Source organism: Nyctereutes procyonoides, unplaced genomic scaffold (genome assembly GCF_905146905.1).
Source record: "Nyctereutes procyonoides isolate TBG_1078 unplaced genomic scaffold, NYPRO_anot_genome, whole genome shotgun sequence".
Lineage (NCBI taxonomy): Eukaryota > Metazoa > Chordata > Mammalia > Carnivora > Canidae > Nyctereutes > Nyctereutes procyonoides.
The window spans coordinates 13,750,241-13,775,619 of NW_026575131.1; the positions used below are offsets into that span (position 1 = coordinate 13,750,241).

The 25,379-nt window shown below is 38.0% G+C and overlaps 1 long non-coding RNA gene across 1 annotated transcript in view; it reads left to right on the forward strand.

Annotated features, from left to right (window-relative positions):
• LOC129521469 (uncharacterized) overlaps window positions 1-25,054 on the forward strand; it is a 71,545-nt gene extending 46,491 nt beyond the window's left edge. Inside the window, exon 3 of the long non-coding RNA XR_008666816.1 lies at window positions 24,995-25,054. This is a non-coding gene — a long non-coding RNA (uncharacterized LOC129521469). The remainder of the gene's footprint in view (window positions 1-24,994) is intronic.
• The last annotated feature ends 325 nt before the right edge of the window (window positions 25,055-25,379 follow it).

The following is a 25,379-nucleotide window of genomic DNA, read 5'->3' on the forward strand; positions in this document are numbered from 1 at the left end:
ATAGATCTTGGAAACTAGCCCTTTATCTGATACGTCATTTGCAAATATCTTCTCCCATTCTGTAGGTTTTCTATTAGTTTTGTTGACTGTATCCTTTGCTGTGCAAAAGCTTCTTATCTTGATGAAGTCCCAATAGTTCATTTTTGCTTTTGTTTCTTTTGCCTTCGTGGATGTATCTTGCAAGAAGTTACTGTGGCTGAGTTCAAAAAGGGTGTTGCCTGTGTTGTCCTCTAGGATTTTGATGGAATCTTGTCTCACATTTAGATCTTTCATCCATTTTGAGTTTATCTTTGTGTATGGTGAAAGAGAATGGTCCAATTTCATTCTTCTGCACGTGGATGTCCAATTTTCCCAGCACCATTTATTGAAGAGACTGTCTTTCTTCCAATGGATAGTCTTTCCTCCTTTATCGAATATTAGTTGACCATAAAGTTGAGGGTCCACTTCTGGATTCTCTATTCTGTTCCATTGATCTATGTGTCTGTTTTTGTGCCAGTACCACACTGTCTTGATGACCACAGCTTTGTAGTACAACCTGAAATCTGGCATTGTGATGCCCCCAGATATGGTTTTCTTTTTTAAAATTCCCCTGGCTATTCGGGGTCTTTTCTGATTCCACACAAATCTTAAAATAATTTGTTCCAACTCTCTGAAGAAAGTCCATGGTATTTTGATAGGGATTGCATTAAACGTGTAAATTGCCCTGGGTAACATTGACATTTTCACAATATTAATTCTGCCAATCCATGAGCATGGAATATTTTTCCATCTCTTTGTGTCTTCCTCAATTTCTTTCAGAAGTGTTCTATAGTTTTTAGGGTATAGATCCTTTACCTCTTTGGTTAGGTTTATTCCTAGGTATCTTATGCTTTTCAGTGCAATTGTAAATGGGATTGACTCCTTAATTTCTCTTTCTTCAGTCTCATTGTTAGTGTATAGAAATGCCACTGATTTCTGGGAATTGATTTTGTATCCTGCCACGCTACCAAATTGCTGTATGAGTTCTAGCAATCTTGAGGTGGAGGCTTTTGGGTTTTCTATGTAGAGTATCATGTCATCAGCGAAGAGGGAAGGTTTGACTTTTTCTTTGCCAATTTGAATGCTTTTAATGTCTTTTTGTTGTCTGATTGCTGAGGCTAGGACTTCCAGTACTATGTTGAATAGCAGTGGTGAGAGTGGACATCCCTGTCTTGTTCCTGATCTTAGGGGAAAGGCTCCCAGTGCTTCCCCATTGAGAATGATATTTGCTGTGGGCTTTTCGTAGATGGCTTTTAAGATGTTGAGGAATGTTCCCTCTATCCCTACGCTCTGAAGAGTTTTGATCAGAAATGGATGCTGTATTTTGTCAAATGCTTTCTCTGCATCTAATGAGAGGATCATATGGTTCTTGGTTTTTCTCTTGCTGATATGATGAATCTCATTGATTATTTTACGAGTGTTGAACCAGCCTTGTGTCCTGGGGATAAATCCTACTTGGCCACAGTGAATAATTTTCTTAATGTACTGTTGGATCCTATTGGCTAGTATCTTGTTGAGATGAACTACCCATTTTGTCACAATGGATGATTACAGAGGGTTTCTACTGTCCATGGTACTCACCGTAATACATGATGCATCTGCTAGCCACAACACAAGCTCTTTTGGGAACAATCATGGTGGTGGGTTATACAGGTAGATTCATAGTCTCTTACCTGGTCTTTGAGCTCACAGTGTGAAGAAGGCACCTAGGGCTAAAGATACAGCCTATAGCCAAAGAAAATGTATGTGGCCATTGACCTATATTAACTAATACTTCATGGATAATTTTTCACAAACTGCTTTTTTCAATCTCCAAATGGCCCTTAAGAATTAGTAATTGTTGTCGCTGTTTTGCAGATGGAGCTGCTGGGGTTCAGAGAAATTTAATAACTTGGGCCTAGTCCCAAACAAAGTAGGGATGGCTAACGTGGGTCCTAGACTCCAGATCCTGTGATTTATTCATCAAGACTAATTTACTTCTTGATTTGGATGGTAACATCAACTGATCCAATCAGTCTTGAGATCAGGTCCCAAGAGCATTAACACTGAACTTTAACCAACTTGCCCTAAACATGGTTCTCATAGTCTTAAGATTTTAGTCAGTTGGACTAGTTTCAGGCAAACAACTTAATGCAGACCAAGTTCTAAGCATGGGCTTCTAAGTCAGGGTTTGTGCTTCTAAGTTAAGGATTGGTCAAAGCAACACAATTGATGAGCCCCCAGCACCCTCCACTTTCCTGTGAGCTGTGCTACAGATGTTCTGTAAGCAAGGAGACACACTAAAACTTTCAAAATGAGCCACCTTAATGAGAGGGAAATGCTTTTGGCAATACATATCATTCTCATTGTTGCAACACTTTCTCTTTTTTTGGTGTAAGATAAGAATCTGTCAGAATTTCAATTTTTCCCCCTGTATAAACTATATAATAGGAGTTATTTGATTAACTCTTTTTTTCGTCTCATCTATAATTTGGGATATGGTATGTTGGCTCAGCTAGCATTGGTTTATCATTCAAATTACTGCTGACCATTTTGAGTTAGTATTGAATCAAACTCACATGTTTGCTTTTTGTTCTCTAGAATACTTGTGGAAAAGTACAGGACAAAATGCCTGGCTTTTGATAAAAGCCAGAGAAAAAGAAAAACACCTTGGCAGTTTGAATGAGTGTTTTGTAACAATTTTTGTGTGACCCATCACTATTGGAATTACCAGAGGAACTTATTAACCACACACATTTCTGGACTTTACCCTAGATCTACAAAATTAAATGCTGGAGAAATGGAACCTGGGATCCGTCTGAGAGCCACTGGCTTAAATGAATTATTTGGAACAATAAATATCTGTATCAGTTTCCTAGGCTGCTGTAACAAAGTACTTCAAACTCAGTGGCTTAAAACAATAAAAATTTATTCTCTTAGAGTTCTGAAGGCCATAAATTTGAATTTAAATTGTCAATAGGGCCATCCTCTCTCTGAAGGCTCCAGAGGAGACAATCTATTCCACGCCTTTCACTTACCTTCTGGTGCTATAGTAACCCTGGGTGTTCCTGTACTAGCAGGTGAATCACTCCAATCTCTGCATCCATGTTCACATGGCGTTTTCCCTGTGTGTCTGTGTCTCTCCTCCTCTTCTTGGAAGTATGCAAGTCATATTGGATTAGAGGCCATCCTAGCAAGTATGACCTCATCTTAATTTGATTATATCTGTAAAGTCCCTATTTCCAAATAAGGTCACATTCATAGCGACTGGGGACTAGGACTTCAACATATCTTTTTAGGAGAAACAATTCGATCCGTAACATCTTACATATTTGCTGACAGGACCTTTATATCAATGGAAAAAATACATATTTTATACCCTAATTGGGAAAATTGAGCAGTACTTATGATTATGAGAAATAAACTTTCAACTCAAAGTAGAGATACTTTTTTATTTCATGATAGCCATTTGAAATTCTGAAACCTTTTTTAAAGTGTGTTTTCAATCATGAAATCTCCTTCATGTAAAGAACTCGCGAATTTCTTATTTTTCAAATAATTTTTCTTCTAGCTGGAAAATAATAGTGAATTTTTCTTTTTTGTAATTTATTCTAGAATCCCCACTAGATCAGTGCCTCATCCTATAGTGGTTAGTACTCTGCATTGTGTAATTTATTCTAAAGAAAGACATTATATGTTATTAATTGCATCCGTATTCATCCATAAATATTCACAACAAAATGATTGGTAAGCTTTTGTATTGTGATGTAAAAATATTTTTTCTTATTAGAGATGTTTCTTCTCCATTGCTAGGATGTATTTATTAATATCAAATTTCCTGTTCATATTTTTCCCAGCTTTATGAGAACTTAATTGACATATAGCATTGTATAAGTTGAAAGTATACAACATGTTGATTTGATACACTTATATATTACAAAATGATTACCACCATAGGATTAGCTAACACAGCCATCACACATATAATTACCATTTCTTTTTGTATTGAGAACATTTAAGATTTACCCTTTTAGTAATTTCAACTATATGTGGTATTATTAACTATAATCATCATGTTATATATTAGATCCCCACTGTACATTTTTGTCATATAACTTTAAGTTTGTGTCCTTTGATTGACATTTCCTCATCCTCCTGCTCAATAGTTAACAGCACCATTCTCCTCTCTTTCTCTGAGTTTGGATGAGCCCTCATAGTGGAGGAATTTGTGTTCTAATGGTAGAGACTGGTAAGTGAATTAGACCTTACATACAGAGGAGAAAGTATTATGGTGAAAGTACAGAAAACTGTGGGGAAATGTGGCGGGTGAGAGAGGTAAGAAGATAAGCAAAGAATGCTTCCTTAAGGGGTTAAATTTTGAGTAGGAGGTTGAAGGAAAAGTAGAAATTTTTCAAATGCAGGGCGTGGGAAGGGTAGACAAAAAATTGGTGTATCTGGAAAACATCCAGGGGCTGGTGAAGATGGAGCAAAAGGAATGGTGAGTGGATGCTGGGAGATAGAAAGGTTGACAAAGTTGCTTCACTAAGAGCTTGCGTATTTTGGGTAATTTGCCCATTTTTCTCTGGAACAGAATTTGCTGAACATTGAATACTATATGATATGGAACTCTATTAAAGAAAGAAAGGGCTCCTCCTGGTAAAGTTCTTGCTAAACCCTGCATATTATTGTACTTTCCTTTCTTATAGATTGACAATTCTGTTTCAGAATCAAAGGTTCTAAAATGTCCTGTAGAAAAAAGTCTACTTTACTTTAACTTAGCACTTCCCAAACTTCCTTGATAATGAAATTCCATTGTGGAACTGTGAATCTAAGTATTTCCTGGGCCTGCATCAAAATAGCCTAAGGGGACAGGCAGTCTAAGGGAAGAGGAGTCAGTGATAAACTCAAGAGTAACTCCTGAAGAGTGGTTAAAAAGCAATCTCATAATAGTCTCTAGTGGGAAGCGTTATAAGGCTGCTCCTCTGAAGTAAGAAATAAGACAGCAGCAGGAGGAATAACAAAGAAAATTATATTAAGGAGTGTAAATGATCCTAGGGTTAAGGAATTTTTTTTATAAAGACAATTTTAACTTAAAAACAATTGATTATAAAGGCAATACATATTCATGGGCGAAAATTATTAAAACAATATAGAGTAAAGCAAAACATGAATTATTTTTATTCATATGTGTTTATTTAAAAATGTGATCATCCTTTCCCAAGTCGCTTTTCACTTAAATATATACTTCAACCATATCTGTACACAGAGCATTATCACATTGTAATGGCATGCCATAATTCTTTTATTCAAATCTTTAAAGATTTTCAAATTATTTCTTAGGTTTGATTGTTTCAAATAGTGCTGTACTAATTATCCTTATACATATGTCTTTGATACATGTACAACTAGTTTCTAGAAGTAGAAATCCTATGTTAGATACAGGCAGAGATTGCTAGTTGCCTTTAAATACCCATTATTCCCTACTCCTTCAATAATATAACTTTACATTTATCTCTAGCAGCAGTGCAGCCAACTAAAGACTACATTTTCCAGCCTCTAGTGCAACTATATATGGCTGTGTGATTTACTTTTAATCAATTAAATATGAGCTCAAGTGGTATATAATTCTTTTAAGAAGTCTCTTTACTAAGAAAAAAGCAAATCTTTCTTTTGCCCTTCCTCTTTTATGCTGACTGGATTTGAGTATCCTCTTGGATCATGAGGTGACATGCTAAGGAGACAGGGGTATAGCAAGACTGAAGAAGTCTGGGTGTCTGATAACTTAAGAAGGCCACCATAGTAGCCTTGGAAGGCTTTCCTCTGGGTTTCTTTAACATAGAGAACTAATTTCTATCTTGTTTAAACTACTACATTTTTTTCTCCAATTACATACTCTCAAATGAGATCCTATCTTAATGGAATAAGATACACGTTGAAAAATTGGAAAATAATACCCCAATGTGCTAAAAGGGGATTATACCAGCATACACTCTGACCAGCAGTGAATGAGATAGCCTGGAAAAAAATTAAATTTGGTACAAATGATGTGGTCCTTATCATTTTCTTCAGGAGAATTTTAGGGACTTTCAGAACTTTTGTTGTAAGCCTCCAAACATACCTAAGTCAATAGCATTCAATAAAAAGACAGTAAAGTCATAGAAATTTCTAATCATATCTTGATTTAGTCACTTAAAAACTATGTGACTGTGAACCTGAGCTAGTTTAGAACTCTTTAGAACCTCAGTTTCCTAATTTTTAGAGTTAATAACAGTACCTCTTTGTGTTATAATGAAAAGTAAATAAGGTAATTCAGGTACTAAGCATAAACTCTTGTAAGACATACAACAAATGTTAGCCATTATTATTATTTGATAAACAAATTTAGTACTGCTTTTGTAAGCTATCATGTGGAATACAGTTATGGAACCCAGTCCTGTAACCAAGTAGCTCAATAGACTAATGGGGGGTGGAGCGGGAGAGAAAGCAAGGATCTCAAAAAGAGAAAGTACACAATCACAGGAATTAGGGTAGAGGGACTTTCTTCTGTTTGGGAACAGGGTGTCAAGAAAGGCATATCAAAGGCTTTGAAGGATAGGGAAAGTTCTAATTGGCAGAAATATCACAGGACTTCATTCTAAACCAGCCAACATGGCAGAAAAAAAAATTGAGATGGAAAGACATGGGTTAACTAGTGAGCCAGGTGGTTGAGGTACAGGGAACATGCAGGGTAGGTAGAGTGTCAGCAGGAATATAAGACCAGATCCTAAAGGACCTGTTCTCATTGAACATTTTGAATGAATACTTAATGCATGGGAGTCAATGAAAGACTTTAGTGTGAATGTAAGGACAAACAGATAAGAGGTGTGCTATGTAAAACTTAACCTGGCATTGATGTGCACCATTGATTGTACAGAGCTGAGGCAGGAGGTAGGGCTTGGAAGCTATTGCCTAGTGTTGTGTTGTCACAGTGGGAACAAATAGGAACATATCTCTACACAGAACATCCACTGTTACAATATTTCCTAATTACCATTTGGAAAAACCAAGAGGTAGAGCAGCCCTATACTTCCAAGGTTGATAAATGAGTCAGTAATGAAACCATTAGCAAGTTGCCTTTGATTCCTGCTCCTTATCCCAGGGCAAGTTTGTCTCTTAGCAACACATTTTGAACCTGGCAACACTCAGAGCTCTCTGGAGGGAAATGTGAAAGTTACTTTGATGTGAGGAAGTGTGACTATAGGGTACGTGTTTGCTGGGCATGTGCTGGATCCCCAGATTTCACTGGGATCCAGTGAAATATACAGTAGGAAATATCGTTCAGTGAATAGCAAGTTCCTTTCTCCCTGCAATTAGAAATACAACATGGTTTAAAAATGGATAAATTAGGCACTTACAGAAAATTACCTATTTTTGTTATTAAAGAAAAGAACAGCTAGGTATGAGAGATCACTTTCCAAAGATTCCAAAGAATAGCTACAAAGCAAAAATTAAAGCAGAATAACCCATTACCTCAGCCTCATTATTTGTCTAGGTACATAGACTTGTTCCATTTTGAGGGCCTGTACTGTCTTTTAAAATGTTATTTGTCTTTTGCTTAAGGTTGTGTTATAGACAGGTAACTTCTTGATAGTTTTATATTGTCATTCATTCAACACATATTTATTGAAAAAACTTATGATATGCTAAGCGTTTTTTTTTTCCCTAGGCCTTTGAGTGTTCTACGTACGGATTTCACATGGTGAGGTTTGTTTTTTATATACTCTGCTAGCACTGTCAAAACTTGATGAAGAGGGGAGAGAGGCTTTGCAGAAAGGTACTGAGGAGAGTCTTCTCATACCTGGCCAGCTAAGGCATTGTCAGAGCAGGTAAAGTTTTCTATAATGCATAATAAATTATCATAGATTTAGTGGCTTACAACAACACATATTTAGCATCCCACAGCTTCTGTGTATTATCTAACATTCCAAAGCCCATGAGTGGCTTGATTGGGTTCTCTGTTCGTTGGGTTCAGGGTCTCTCAAAGACTGTGATCAAGGTATCAGCTGGGTTGCATTCTCTTCTGGAGGTTGGAGTGGAGAAGAATCTGCTTTAAGCTCTCTCAGGTTATTGGCAAAAATATTTGTACTTATTTATGTTTGCAGCTATAGTTCTGGGATCTTCAGTAGTTTTGTTGGCTTTCAGACAGAGGCTGCCCTCAGGTCCTAGAGACCTCCTGCAGTTTCTTGCCACGTGGCTTTCTCCATATGCAGTTTCCAACCTCTCACTTCTCTGAGACCAGTAATATGGAGATAGACTCCAGAGAAAGACTGCTAAGAGTCTTATACAATATAATCGTGAAGGTGACCTATTCTGCTGTATTGTATTGGTTAGAACAAGTCATAGGTGCAACCCTATACACATTCAAGAGAAGATTACAGAAAAGTGTGAAGACCAGAGGGCAGAGACCAGTGGGCACGGGAAGATAGATGCTCAAGGCAGGACAGAATAGATCTTATTCAACTTTGTATTCTCGTTGCCTGGTTCACAGTGACTAGTGGAGAAAATAAACATGATTAGGCATCTCTACTTACTAGATGTGAAGAGTGATGGAGTAAGTATGTAAGGTTGAAACTTCAGGGAGGATTCTTAGGTTTCTAGCCAGGGTTCACTGAACACTGGTGAGAAATGTTGAAGGTTAAGGGGATAATAGGTTAACTTTGAGACATGATCCAGGTGAAGAAATCCTATATAGTAGTTCCTAAACTTCAATAGTATATGGATCACTCAGGGATCTTAGTGAAATGATTCTGATTTAGCACATGGGGCCTGAGACCTGTAGCTCTAAGAAGGTCCCAGGTGATCTTGATGGAGTCCAAGGACCACACTTTGAGTAGCAAGGTTCAAGAGCAAAGGACTTGTAATGTTTTCGTTTCTTCAAATATTTTGTTTTTAAAACTACCTTCTTGTACATTTGTGAATTGGTATCTAGTATTTTTCATTTTGTTTAAAACAAAGAATATAATTTCTGTCACTATGAATGTTTTAAAAGAAAATGTTACGTATCTCTTAAATGTCTTGTACCCCAGACCTATAAACCATAGTGATTTGATCACCAGTATCTATTTAATAATATACTTGAATAAGTTATTCTTACACAATGAAAAAATATACATTCTTACTTTTTCTCATTGAACTCACATTTCCATTCTATTTTCCCACAGAATTTTATCCTAAAGTGATACATTTTTCTTTTGGAAGCTTTATTGATCTATTTACTTAGCAACTGCACAAATGTGCATATAAATTCAAATTTTAAAAAGATTAGAATTTTTGTGTCTATAAAGTCTAAATGTTAAAAATCTCTTCTGTATTAAACTGTTTGTTACAAGTAGTAGACGATTGATCACACAATACACATAATATACAATTCAATAAACACTAGATAGAATTGTATTGGAAATGCATCTTTTAATGAGATAATTGGGGCTGACTTTCTTTTTTAATTAGCTCCGATATTGAGAAAAAGAATGTTAGAATGTCAGAATGAGACATCATGCAACATCAGTTCATTGTCACTTCTCTGTTTTTTTTTTAATATGGCACTGTTACTCAATGCTATGAACACCTTAAAGATATATGCCAAGAATCGTATAATCTATCATCAAACTCACTTTCAATGATGTGTTAGTGGACATGTTCATTAAATTCTCCTTCAAATTTATTGAAAGCAAAGAATTGGAAACAACCTGATTAATCTTATGATAGTAAGAATCATAGGTGAGAGCTGTGTCTTTTTTTTGTAAAAAGGGAGAAAATCGGGTGGGGGGAGATGGAAAAGCAATTGGCACAATACTGACTATTATACTTTCTTAGGAGATAAGTTTTAGGAAAAAGCATTCCCTTGAAAATGTTCATGACCACATAGCCTTTGGAAAATCCATGCATAGGAGGGTACAAGTTGTCTAGTTTGAAGACTTGCAGTAGAGAAACCAGAAATGGGTAGAGCTCGGGAGAGAAGCTGGACTTAAAGCAAAATGAGGGGGGCATACAGATAGAAATCCATGCCCATGAAACCTGCATTGCACAGACATCATTAATTCAGAATTTTAGGAGTAGTCTGGATCAAAGAAGATTTTGTCCTATGCATAGAAAGTAAGAAAAGTGGCTAGTAAACCCAGAGGCCAAATAGGCTTATAGGGAAACTGGAAAAAAAAGTACCTTCAGGGCAGCCCGGGTGGCTCAGCAGTTTAGCGTCGCCTTCAGCCAGCCCAGGGCGTGATCCTGAAGACCCAGGATCGAGTCCCACGTCGGGCTCCCTGCGTGGAGCCTGCTTCTCCCTCTGCCTGTGTCTCTGCCTCTCTCTCTCTCTCTCATGAATAAATAAATAAAAATCTTTAAAAAAAGTACCTTCAAATCCTCTAGGATGTACTAAACCCATGTGTACAGAAGTAATGATGGGTAGATTGGTATGTGATTCTAAACCACCCTTATCTATTTTTTAGAGTTAGCCCTCTGCTCAGTAATGTTTTATCAGCTTTATTCTAGTTATTTTGTGTACACAGTGTGTCCGAGTTAATGAAACCTCATTACTAGAAAGAAAGGAAGAAAGAAGGAAAGGAGAAAGGAAGGAGATGAGGGAGGGAGGAAGAAAGGCAAGAACGAAGCAAGGAAGGCAAAAAGAAATTTAACTTAGTCTTTTCAGGCAATCTGCATATCATTATTCTGCTATCTCAAATGTCTCAATCTAGGTGACTTTAGAAAATTCTTTCAACATCAGGTATTTTGATTCTATGAATCAGTCACATTTTAAAGATACACACACACACACACACATATATATATATATAATAGAGTGATTCACACTTTATCTTTTTGCTTTTTGTTTTTTTTTTTTTTTTACCAGATCCTTGGGAAGGCCTAGTCAGATACGCTTAATTTATTTTCATAGGGAGGCAAGGTGTGAAAGAGAGGGTGAGAACTTCTATTATCAAAGAGGTGCTGGAACTTATTTGCAACTTTATCAAATGATTGGTAAGGAACTGTTGTAATCCAAGGCTGGAAATGCCTGCCTTAGCAGAACAAGTGCAAGGAAGACAATTAGAGGGTTAGAAGCTACATTCTAAAGCTAAATAACTATTCTCAGAAAGAATGTATTACCTGTCTGTGTCATCCTCAGATCTGTATTGTGCGTACCTCTGTCATTTCTTTATGCCCTTTGCTTTCCAGGCTATAGGACTTTGCCTGCCCTGTTGGCATCTACTATGATCAAATACCTTGTGACATTTAAGTTTAAGCAGCAAGATATTCCTAAGAACAACTGTGGTTCAGTATTTTCCATAGGACTAATAATAATCTGCTGTCTTAACAACTATAAAGAGCAACTGATGCCTCATGGAAAATGTGGACAGGATTGGATTTTCTTAGTACAGATCACAAGGTTAGAAGAGGCCTTTCTTTGTTCCTATAAATTCATCCAGCTTTGTTCCCCTCCTTACCCCCTTATCATGTGAGAAAGTTGAAGGAGGCATAATAAAAGGTTCTAGGTTCTTGCCTACACATTTGCTACATCTCCTCCCCCCACTTCTGTCCTATTTCTCACTTCTGACCTAATATTCAAGTGCACACTTACCACTTACCAGTTAAGTAGGTTAGAGGAGATGCTGACACTCCAAAGTAGCAAGTCAGCAGGGAGAATAATCTAGGATCAAAACTCCACTTTGCTGCAGATCTTAAGTTTAGAAAGGCAGAGCTGTTTTTGCCTACATCTTTTATCTTTTCTTCATCTGCCAAAGTGTGCTTGGCATTTCATAGGAGCTTAATTCTTAAAATTGGATGCAAAATTTTGCATGTTTGTGAATTCTTTTCCATAGCTTTCATCAGAGCCTTGAAAAGATGAATTTCTCCCTAAAGGTAAAGAACCACTAATATGATGGGATCGTTTTTCTCCAAGGCATTAAATGACTTGTAGAGTTGCCCTAGTGAAGTAGAATTCATGGCACCTCTCACTTCCCAATCTTTGGAGACCTGGGAACTTCAGCTATATAAATACTAATGTTTGCCCTCTGATGTATATTTTCTTAGAGCAACTTTTCTCCCTAGCTCCAGAAAATCTCAATTGCTTTTTTCATCAAAAATGTAGTAGAGATCATGAAAACACTTTTTCAAGATCTGCTATGCAACTGGGAAATCCTGTCCGTATAATCTGATAGAAATTTACTAATGCATAACCACCACCATTTCCCCAAACATTTATTGCGTCTTCACTTTGTGTCAGGCACCATGCTAATCACATCATGAGCATTATTTTGTTTAATCTTCATAGTAACCTTTTTAGCTATGCCTTATTGTTATTTCCATTTTGGATACTGTCATTGTGGATAAGGAAACTGTGACACAGAGAGGTTAAAGACCTTGTTTATAGTCCTATAGCTAATGCATGATGAAACCCAAATTCATACCCATACAACCTGTTTGTGGAAGCTGCGCTCTAATTTATCAAGCTGTTCCTGTCAATTAGGTGACATCTATAATAGTGTGATCAATCCACCAGACAAATGGGAAAACATAGAGAATTAATCAGAAGGCCGGTATTGGAAAGGAAGCATTGGGTTGGGGTTCTGGGAATCTGTTTCTTAATATCCCCTTGGTCATCAACTTCTGGAGTATTAGTAGTACAGTTACTTAATATTTCTGTGCTTTTTTACCTAAAATGGAAAGTTACTATTTAACATTTTCATTTATCATCAAAGTTAAAACAATAGATATATATAACCTTGATAAAGGAAATCATAATGATAACAATAAGACATCTATAGATTCAGATTAAAGGCCTCAATGCAGAAAGACCCCAGATTTTTGTCAAATACCCCCAGAGCATGGTTCTTATTGTCTGGAAGTGAATTCTAATCTTCTCTCCAGCTTCCTCCAATTTCTCTTTCTCAATGCCTTGAATGCTCTTTTCCTTTTCTCCTCATTCCATTCTCCCTGTCCGCCTCTCCTCACCCTCCCTTTTCCCCTTCCTTTCTTTTCCTGCCCTGCTCTCCGGTCTTGGATTACAAAGACAGCACTGTGCCTGGGAGAGTGCTGAAGGGGTGCAGGGAGAGATGAAAATGAGGCCAAATAAGTTTTAACAAACTCTGTCTCTTTTTGCAGCTGCTGTTTGGAAAGCAGGCTTCCTGCCATTCTCGAGCTGAACCTGCCAAATGCCTTATCCTGGGCTGAGCCCCAGGACCTCAGCCACAGACTACTGTCTATGGCATTTCCAAATGCAGTCCCTCAGCTGGGCTGCAGGCAATAAATATCTCTTTCTGTAATAGGGAAATAGGTCCATGAAATCTGCCCGTTCATCCTTAGAGCCTCCACTCAGCCACATCTTTATTTTCACCCAAATTGCATTATTGCTTTTTAAGATAGAATCTGGAGACATTTATCAAGTGCTTGTGTGCCAAAGTTCTGGGTATTAGAATATTCTCAAATTCTCCAAGGGAGAAATCAATAGAAAATTGTAGCCAGAGGACTGATTAGCAAGATAATATGGAAGATATTTTTCTTTCCTAGAGACTGTAGCCAGCTCAAGTCACATCATTTAAAATTTCTTAGCCCCTTGCTATTAAAATGTAATTTGGGTCTTAAGGTTTGAAATGTTAGATTTATTTTCCTAACATTAAAGAATAGAACTGGGAGCATTACATAGTGCTAATTTAATGTGGCAGCTAAACCAAATAATAATATCAATTGTTATTATTTACACAAACATGTTTTGTGTGTCAGAAAATGCATGGAATTTCTCTTTATATCATCTCATTTAATGTCTGAAACAGGGATCCCTGGGTGGCACAGCGGTTTAGCGCCTGCCTTTGGCCCAGGGCGCAATCCTGGAGACCCGGGATCGAATCCCACATCGGGCTCCCGGTGCATGGAGCCTGCTTCTTTCTCTGCCTATGTCTCTGCCTCTCTCTCTCTCTCTGTGTGACTATCATAAATAAATAAAAATTTAAAAAAATGTCTGAAACAGCTTTGTAAAAAAAGATATTGTTAGCAGACTTTTACAAATAAAGAAAATGAAACTGAGTTAGGCCATAGATTTTTCTTCTTAATACTTTAAATGCTAAATTTACATGCTTAAAGTAGACATTCTCATACACTGTTGGTAGGAGTGTAAAGGTAGCATAATTTTGCAATATATGTCAAAATTAATTACAAGCATAATATAACCTTTTTCAAAAAAAGAATATACAGCTATACTTTTGTGTGAGAGGGAATATATGTATACACGTGGTCAAAACTTATATCCACTTTTTATTTGGGCAAAAGTTATAGAAAGATATACATGGTTAATTCTAAGGAATGATACTGGAGGACTGTGGAGAGAAAGAGGACTTTTGTTTATAACTTTATGACCATCTGAACTTTTTGTTAATATAATAGCTATTCTAACAGGTGTGAGGTGATATTTCCTATGGCTTTTTAAAAAACTTTGATTTATTATGTTTTGCCAAGATAATATATCACCTTTATATAATAACAAAATAGTTTAAAATGAAATGAAAATGAGCATAGTCCAGCAATTATATTTTTAGTAATTTATAATAAGGGAATTACTAGGCAATTATAGAAAAATATGGAAAGAAAGGTATTTATTGCACTGTCATTAGAAGTAAATAGTATCAGATGTTCAATTATATAAAATATGATATGTTCATGCAATAGAATACCATAAAGTGATTTTTTAAAGATTTTATTCAGTTATTCATGAGAGACACACACAGAGAGAGAGAGGCAGAGACACAGGCAGAGGGAGAAGCAGGCTCCATGCAGGGAGCCCAATGTGGAACTCAATCCCAGGACTCCAAGATCATGCCCTGGGCCGAAGGCAGGAGCTACACCACTGAGCCACTCAGGGATCCCATAAAATGATTTTTTTTAAGTGAACAGATATGTGAATATCAACATCAGACTCTATCCAGCTAATGCCCACCAGGCACCCACCTGCAGTTGAACAAGTTGAGATTGTTCCTCATTTCAGGGAGGGAGAACCTCACCATGGGAAATGGTGAGGCACCTCAGAAGTTGTTAGAAATCACTTATGAGGGGACACCTGGGTGGCTTAGTGGTTAAGCGTCTGCCTTTGGCTCTGGCCATGATCCCATGGTCCTGGGATTGAGTCCCACATCAGGGTCCCCACAGGAAGTCTGCTTCTCCCTCTGCCTGTGTCTCTGCCTCTCTGTGTGTCTCTCATGAATAAATAATAAAATCTTTTTTTTTAAAGAAATGATTTATAGGGGATTTGGCCTTGTGTCAGGTGGTTTTGGGGAGGGTTTAAGGAAGCAGGGCTTTGCTCTGGTTTGTATGCTATCAAGCAGTGGAACAATTCCATGAAGGTGTATCTTAATAAATCTTTTCTAGAAGGAAGACAGATAAGCAAGGTTAAATCTATAATTGATAAAGAAGCAGCAGTCCCTGATATTAGTCAGGAAAAGGGAATGTCTGGTTATTTTTGTGGTGTCTTGGACAATGTTCATGTTTTTGTTTGTGTTTAAGCATGAGGACAGGTAGTCTTGTTTCTGTCCTGATCCATCATGGTCACAGAATGGTTTTGTCTGATGTTGATGTTCAATAAAATTGTTTATATTTCACAGAGAACATCAAGTTATAGCTGACAGTACTCAGCCAGCTGTCAAATATCACAGGCTTCTTTTCTCTTTCTCAAAAGATTTATATAGTATATTCAGAAAAAAATTAAAAGCATGTTACAGGACAGTACTCTCATTTAAAAAATATCAGAAGTATGTTTAGACATAGAAAAAAGATTGGAGGAATCAACAGTGATTTCATTAAAGAAGGTTAGATTATGAAAGTTTTTTTGGTGTTTTCTTTGTTTTTTTTCTTACTTTCTGCATATCTTTTGTTTAAAATTTAAAAAATAATGAGCATATATTATTTTTAATACCACAAAAAGGCAATTAAAGTACTTCTAAATTGAAAATACTACTGGGATATCTATCCAAGTAGCATGTGTTTGTTTCTCTCCACCCAGAACTTACATGAGGAATGTATTCTTTTTTCCATGCTGGCTTTCTCCCATGAAAGAATTTAGAGATAAAGCCACATCTTTGATGTTAAACATATGGTGGCCACAAATTGAGTTGTACTTTGTCATTAGAGGAATAGGGAAGGAGAGGTAATTTGAGTTTCAATAAACAAGGCAGTCTAACCCTCTTCCGTCTCTACTTCCTCTTCCTTCAGGATAAAGAGCCATATACCTGTATGAGCTACTTTGAGCACATATAATGGGATGGTCCTAGCCCATGGTCCCAACTTAATTCTTGACAGCCCTTTAGTTCTGAAAATTATCCTGGTTTGGATCACAGTTTACATAGTCACCTGAGGAAAGGCTCTCCAGAGGAAAGATGAGTAATTCAACAAATGTGGAGGATGTTCAGTTGGAAGGAAGAGAATAATTGGGCAGATAGTGTTATCTGTGCAGAAGGCTGTGGTGAGTGGGAGTAGGGCACATTTGAGGAACTGAAAGGCCACTGTGGCTGGAGCTCAAGAGAGCTAGCGAAAATGTGGTTAAAGATAAAGTTGGGAAGATTTGAGAGCTCAATACATGGGGCTTGTCAACCTGGTTAAGGAATCTGGACTGTATCTTGAAAGCTATGGAAAGCCACTGACTTGTTTTAAGCAGGGTATGGCATGATTAGTCTAGTATTTAAAAAGGAATCCTTTATCAATAGCTAGAAGAGGGCTTAGTAGGGCTAAGAGTTGGTTCATGATGGCTGGTTAGAAGGTTGTTGCTAAAAGCCAAGGAAGAAGTGATACTGCCTTGCACTATTGTACTGGTAGTGGAGATGATGATAAAGAGACCAAATGGAGAGATATACAAGAATTAACATAGCATTCTTTTAAAAACTATAAACTGCATTTATTACTCTGAGACCTAGACAGACAATATACATACAAATGCAACCAGGGGCAAATAATGAGAATGGCTTATGGGAAACCCAACCTTGGAGTCAGCAAAAATTGACAGGTTGATTGCATTATCGTTTTATCCACCAAAACTGCCCCTCCTTTCTGCACCTATGTAAGACATCACTATTTCACTTTCTCCTACTGAGTGCTGACAGTGTAAAGAACCATTTCCAAATCAATATTCCAGGAAACCTCTAAGAATTATTCAGGATTATTATACATTAAAATATTTTTCTGCCATCTTCCTTATTTAGGAGAGAAATTATTGCATCGATGCTCTTGCTGATAAGCAAATCCCCTACTCCTTTATCTTTCTTCCTGAACTAGGCCATCTGAGCATCTGGATGACAGAGTTGGAAGATCTCTGTAGACACTGCATTATTTGGATGCAAGTGGGTCTACACTTATCTTATAAAATTAAAATGAGATCAACCAAGGGGGATAGTAAACATATTCATTTTAAATTGAGGACATGTTTACCATTATAATGCACCTTCAGATTTGGCATTTGCCTTGCAGGGAAATCTGATGTTCTTAAATCTTTTTTTTCTGCTTAAAAAGATATATTGACTAGGAGAAGAATGGAGTAGGTGAAACACCCTACATTTAGAGCGTGCTTGTGACTGTCTTATATGCTAATAGGCAAAGTGGGTGGAATGGGATTACTCTTAAGTAAGTAAAAAACTTAACATTCAATTATCTTTAAAAATGGGCTTAATTTGGAGAGTTTCATATAACATATTGTTGGTCAAATCTCATTTATAAAAAAAAAACAACAACCTTCCTTTGCTAATGCAAGGCAGAAGAGTTTTTGTGCACTAAATGAATAGACCAAGGTCTTACTGAGGAGGGTCAGAAGTCTAGGATTCTTATATTTTGGAGAAAGTGATTTAATTTTTCCAGGTTAGGGGATCCCTGGGTGGCTCAGCGGTTTAACGCCTGCCTTTGGCCCAGGGCGCGATCCTAGAGTCCCGGGATCGAGTCCCACGTCGGGCTCCCGGCATGGAGCCTGCTTGTCCCCCTTCCTATGTCTCTGCCTCTCTCTCTCTCTGTCCATCATAAATAAATTAAAAAAAAATTTTCCCGGGTTGGTTTGATTTTTTTTTTTTTGAGAAAATGGTAATAGTATCAGCCAGCCAGAGTCTTGAGGATGACCCAGGAGGGGTGCAGAGAATTTTGCAAATGCTCAACTCTGTTCCAAGAGGAAAAAAGCCCCTTCCCATCCACTGTACCCACTGAAAGGGACAACTATCTTAGGACTCTTGCTTCTTACAGAAATTGTTTCAGACATCTCCCTTTTTTTTCAGACTGTCTGTCTTTCCTTTGTTATTTTATTTCCTCTGATTGTACCACTGCAGGGGAAATACTTTGTGTAGCGGAGGGGGGAGAAGCAAGGACTCTAAAGTCACATAGACCTCCCAGCAAATTCACATGCTACTATTTATGAACAGTGTGATCTTGACTATTTCACTGAACCCCTTGAGTCTTTTTTTTTTTATGTGAAAATGGGGATAGCAATAGTTTGAGCATTAAATGAAATTGTGCATGTGAAGTCTAAGCACAAAATTGTATTAGCAGTTGTTATTATGGTTATGTTTATTAATATTATTTTTATAGTCATTATTTTTAAACTAGGCTCCACACCCAGCATGGAGCCTCAGTGCAGGGCTTGAACTCATGACCCTGAGATTAAGACCGGAGCTGAGATCAAGAGTTGGACACAACTGACTGAGCGACCTAGGTGCCCTGCTGTTATTGTTTTAATCTCTAGGGGTTTGGTCCAGCCTGAGGGCCTCATGCACATGCCAACTTCCACAGTGTCAGTGGTCCCACTGAGTACTACGGCATTGGAGGTGACAGTGGAGGAGGTGGTGGTGATTGGAAGGGAGTGAGGCTGGGAGAGAAACGCATGGTAGGGGTAGGCTGTGAGAACACCTGGAATCAGAAGGCAACCCCATAGTTGAAACTATGATTACTTCATCCCCCCCATCAGAAGGGTTTCTTATTCAAAGTGGAGTGTAAGTGCACTAAGATAAGAACTAATAATATGAAATTCTCTTGTAATGCCTAATCATGCTTGAAACATACTCTGACAAAGAGCTTTTGCCCTTGGCATTTAGAATAGTCAAAGGTTTTAATATTAAGAACAACCATTTTGAACAATAGTTCTTGGGCCATATGAAAAGGAATGTTGCAAATAGCCTGTCTGTCAGAATGCAAGAAGTGATTTTCCTTAACCATTGAGAATGTTAACTCACTGACCTGCCCATATAGCAGCTGGCATAGCACTTATCTCCACATGCCTGATTAGACAATTGTAGTTATTTTGTTTCTGTCAAATACACCTGTATCCTTAGTAAACACCCTGACTTATGTATATAGGGGCTCAAAATAGAACTAACTTAAAATTAGGATAGAACTATTTAGGATTCTAGATGTATATAGAAAAATTAATCATTTTAGGCCTATTATTGTCATAAAATAACCACTTTAAGGCCCTATTTGTCATGGCGTTGCATGGAGCTGTATTTAATAGGCACAACCCCTGATTTAAAAGAAGTTATCACCTTCTTGCCAGGACAGTTGGAATAGTTTTAGGAGCCAGAGAGCCAGCCTTTAAATCCTGGCTCTGCCATTTACTAGCTTTCTTATCTTGACAAAATCACTTTATCTTCTTGTGCCTCTCTGGCAATTATAAAGGTACTACCTCACAGGGATATTTTGAAGATTGAATGAGTTAATAAGTGTATATGGTTTGCCCCAGATGGAGCCAGAAAGGGGAAGGATGCACTGTCTATAGAGAGTTTGGAAAGAATGAAACCAACTAAAAGTCTCGATACTTTTTATTTTCGTATGCCTATAATTCTAAACAATATTAGTCCTGGAGCTGACTGTTCCTCCTACCTTCACCCTTGATTATACCACTGGGGAACAATATTAAGAGCACTGCTTGGCACAGAGAACTCGCAAAGCATTGTCACTTGCTATTATTTTTCCTTGAAGTTCCAGCTCTCATTACTTGCTCAGAATCCTTCACTGGTTCCCCATTGCCTAGAGAAATGTGGTTGAGATTCAGCCTGCCACTCAGGGCCCTCCTTATCTGATTCGGGCATATTGTTTTCCCAATTGTATATCCATTAGACACTTTGCTTTCACTCAGAGGAAAACCAACAGAATTGTTTTTCCCTAAAAGCCTCAAGGTATATGCACAGAGCATATTCTCTCTCCTCTTTTCAGACCAAAGACCTTTCTGTAAGACCTCACCCAAAGGATATCAGTTCAATTTCTTCCACCAAAGTCATTGCTCTTGCTTAGAACTCTCTGAACGTTTCATGTCTTTTTTAAAAAATGTTTTTCTGAGGGTTTTCTTTTCCTTCTTTCCACCTCGTTACATCAATACTTTCTCCTACTGCACTCTAAATTCCCTGGAACAGAATATAAGTCAAATTGACCTTTCATTTCCCACAATGCCTTGTACAGCACTTTATTCCTTCTGAATATTAATAAAGACATATTGAATAAACTAAGTCTAGGAACTACTGTAGAGTGAAATCCAAAGCCAGTTTTTCTAAGGAGAAGAAACTCATGGTCATCACTCAACAGAAACACAGTACTTGGCAATTAGCCACACTATTTTTTTAGGCTCTTTCTGGAGATTTACAAATCTGCTAACATGAGATAACTCTATAATTTGATATATGAAAACTTAGTGAAAGATGGTCATTCAAGTTATAAATATTGAGTGCTCATTGTATGGATAGCAAGGATGGACTAGACATGGCCTGAAAGGTAGAAGACATTGTCCTTGCCCCTGGGCAGCTTACAATCTGGTTGGTGAGGAAAAAGAGGTTATGCTAGAAACTAGGTAACACTTATAAAGCAATGTGTAAACATGTGTATGTGGGTATATTTGCTGTATTTGGAGTTGCTGAGGAAATGTCTATATATTTGTGGAGTAAAGAAGTTACCTGAAAGGTTAGTGTCATTCAGCATCCTTTTGGAAGGAGGGTAGGGAGATCACATGCTGGCTATTGTTTGTCTACCCTTCTGGATCTACTTTTCACCCTTGTTCACCTTGCTCTGTGCTCTGGAGGCTGACCTTGATGGAAGGTGTAGACACTCTACCATCTTCTCAGCTTTCCCTCCTGCTCAACCAATGAAAGTACTGGCAGGAGATTGAAAGGCTCAAAGAGCTGAGGAGGGTGAGTTTGGGATGCATATAGGTCCCTGGTTCCTGCCTTTCTCCAGAAGGTCCATATCCTGCCAGGCAGTTCAGTCTCAATACATAGGCATTAGCTACCCTTTCTCAGGTTCCTGCAACTGCTCCCTCTCCCTCACCCCCTTGAGGGCTAGAAGGGGGAGAGTAACTCTTTGCTATTGTAGTCCCAGGATGCTTCACAATCCCTCAATGGTGAATTTACCCTAATTCTGCCTAGACCTTGTAAATCGTCCTCCTAGTTGACTCCTCAATTACCCAGTGTGAATGGGCTCTCTATTTCTAGCCAAAATCCTAATACAAGTGAGGAGGCTAATGCAGCAGTTCGGTTCCAAAACACCTATTGAATAAACCTTTATATGTGTGGTCTGTTCTAAGCATTGGAAACAAAATGACATTGAAACGAAGTCTCTGCCATTAAGGGACTTCTAATCTAGCAGGGGAGACAAAGGTACAGAATGATTTAAATTTATGAATTGTGTTAGAAGAATGTATTATAACAGGGTAACAGTGGGGGAGGCTTTGATGAAAGAGATGAATGAAGAAAGCTAAAACCAGCTGTCTGACATGTAATCACAAAAAAATATGTTTAGAGTCTTTAGAACTGTAAAGATTAATAGCTGTTTATTTGGACCAATGCCTTTACTTTACAGAGGAAGGATTGCAGAGCCCGTTGAATTAAAATTACCTGTCCCCACTACTGAGTAGTGAAAAACTGGAGTAAGACCCAAGTATTTGTACTGCTAGTCCCCTGTCTTTTCTCTCTTCTCTTCTAGACTGTAGAAAGTACCAGTTCTAACTTCCACCTATGTCCCCCCTGCCTCTGCTTGGCTGCTTTCCCCGAACCATTTTTCATTTTAAAGCACTTGAGTACTTGGAGCAAGGAGAGTGAACTTATTGATTTCAATATTCTCATTGTCACAGTCAGAGGGAAAGGTGAAGAGGGCTGAGACATATGGAGGTGAAGTGTGTGGTTAAGGACAGACCACCAATACTAATCCACCCGCCACCAGAAGCAATCTGAATGTCGGCAGGCTTTGAAGTGTTTCCAAGCCTCCTCCCTGTGCTTGTAAGCTCACTGGATGCTGGAGCAGACTGGGCACTAATAAATATCCTGTGTGGGGCTGATTCATCCTGTCTTCTATCAGCACCAGAGACAGACTGAAGTGCAGGGTAAAATTTTCCACTAGGTATTATAGGTGATAGGAAAAGAATCTTCTTTGCATAAAATGACTTTGAATGTTACAACTTAATTTGCTTGGGAGTGAAAGATGAGTGTTACTCATACAAGTAACTGAATGACTTGGGATTAAATATCAGGGTTTTAATAATCACATTGACTTCCATTTATGGAGTGATTGTTATATGGCACACACTGTACTGAGGGCATGTGTTAATTAATTTACTTCTGTGAAGTAGACATTACCTTGATTCTTATGATTATTAATATTACTATCATTTCCACTTTACAGATGAAGAAACAGAGGTACATAGAGGGGAAGTAATTGGACCAAGTTTACATATCTTGTAAATGATGGAACAGAGCTGTAACCTGGGTACCTGATACCAAAGCCGATCTTGCCCATGATGTTAAGATGTTTATATATAAATAGTCATCCAGAAGTTAGTGTGATTTGTATTTGCTTTTCTTTGGTTTCCTCTTATTTTCTGGGGTTTCTCCATTTCCAGGCAAGAAGATAAGGGAGTTAGGGGTAGATGTATAACTTCTGGGAGCAGGACCTTCAGCCTAGCACCTCATGAGCTTTTAAGCATCAAATCTTACCTGAGTTAGTATCACAAATCTGACTCAAGAAAGGAGTACCATGAACGGTGTGTGACTCAATATGGAGTCTACAGGGATGCCAGAGAATTGAGGTAACAATGTCTAGTTCTTTAATGAGCTCTATGGCACAGTGGAACTTTCCTTTATGCTCAGGTGACCAACTGTCCTGACACTGCAATAGAATGGGACATGGGACTTTTTATGCTAAAATTGGGAAAGGTGTCAAGATGGTTCCAGACTTATAATGGTTCATCTTACAATTTTAAGACTTTACCATGGTGCAAAAGTGATATGGAGTCAGTAGAAACCATATTTGGAATTTGATCTTCTCCTTGGCTAGTGATATGTGGTAAGATACTCTTCTGTGATGATGAGTGGCTATGGTGAGCCACAGCTCCCTGTCAGCTACGTGATCATGAAGGTAGATGACTGTTATCTGTATAACCATTCTGTACCTATCTAACCTGTCTAGATTTCATTTTCAGTACAGTATTCACTAAATTACATGAAATATTAAATTCTCATTATAAAGTATGCTTTATTTTAGTTGATTTTGCATCACTGTAGGCTGATGGAAGTGTTCTGACCATGTTTTAAGGTAGCCTAGACGAAGCTGTGGTGCTCGGTGGGTTACGTGTATTAAATGCATTTTCAACTTATGATATTTTCAACTTATGATGAGTTTACCAGGACATAACCCCTCATAAGTTGAGGAAGATTTGTAGAGGGATGAATTGATCACCCTACTTTGCATATTGTTGGGCTCAGTTGAAGATTACTTCTTTCCCAGACCGTGAAATCAACCTTACCTAAATCAGTGTTTCTTACCACATAGTGCACTGACAACGTGCATCTGAGCCACATGGCACCCTTGTTAAAAATGCTAATTCCCTATGTCACTCCAAACCTATGGAAGTGTGCTATGTGAGCAGAGAAAGGTTAGAACTCAGGGAACCTGCTCATTTAAAGCAAACCTGCCAAATAATTCTTATGGCTACAAATGTTCCCAAAGTACTGACTTAGTGTATGTGGAAATGAATAAAAATTTATTGGATGTATCATTCTCACTGCTATTCTTTTTTGTTTGTTTGTTTTTATTTAAATTCCAGTTAGTTAACATACAGTGTAATAGTTCTGGGTGCACAATTTGGTGATTCAGTACTTAACAAAGAACACCTGGTGCTCATCACAACAAGTGCATCCCATCACGTATTTAACGCATCCCCCAATCCACCTCCTCTCGCTGCTACTCTTGTTCTGATTTGGGGCCTCAGTTCTAGTCAGTAGGATCCTGCTCTGTTTTTCCATCTCTATTTGGACGACAACTTCAAGAACTGTGTATCTAGTCCTCTTCATCATACGAGCTGCCTTGAAACCTGATCCAGCTCCCATTTCCTGTAAGACCAATGGCTCACCCTGCCCTCCTGTTCTCCTGGAACTTAATTTATCTCCTAAAGTTCCATTACCAGCAGAACTCCAGGCAATCAATGCCACTCCAGGTTTCCAATGTCACATTCATTTCTTTTAGTCAAAGCCAAGATTGAGAAGTAAAGCAATTATTTCCTTAGTTCTCACAAGAAATTGTCTGTTGTATGGTTAATAGCTTGAAACATTTACATTGGCTTCAAAAACTGGCTGCACTGGAACCTGTATCTACCTATGTGAAAACACATATATGTTTATTTTAACAGTGAATTTGATCACAGTTAATGCATAAGTAGGATTCAGGGCATCCACGTATTTTCAATCAAGTAGCAGCCCTCTACATCATTCCCTTACATTTGCCCAGATAACACTTACTCAAGCATCTGTTGTCCTCTGAAGTCTTCCCTGACTTACCAGGTAGAACTGATTTTTTCCTCTTCTGGGTCCTGCTCTACAATGACAGACTTCTACAACATCATCTGTAGTAGGGGCTGTTGACAGTGTGTCCTTTGTCCTTTTGTCTACTTCAACGTCTATTTGCAACTGAGGGGGGAAGTTACCCTCACACATCAGTGGCTTCCTACCTCAAGAGCCTGCATATCTCTGCTTATCTTTTTAAGGGTGCTTTCTAGCTGATAGTCCAGAAGGAAGAGGATGTGATTAGACCAGTGAGGAAGAGCATGATGGAAGACTTGGTTTACCCATCCCTTACCAGATCAGTTCTGAGGTATGCTGTTCATGGTTCCTGACTAGGTTCTGTGGAGTTGAGCCCCAGTTGCTCACATGATAACCTGCTCATTTGTGTTTCTAGGATAATCTTCCAAATAAATTACATGTTACCCATGACTTTGTAATAGGGTCTGCTTTTGGAGAAATCCAAATTAAGCCACCATATTTTACATATTATTAGATGTAAATATTTAGTTGTCTGTCTTCTCCTCTCAAACTAAAAGCTTCTTTACAGAAGGGATTATGTCTTCATGTCTTTGTATTCTAAGATACAGC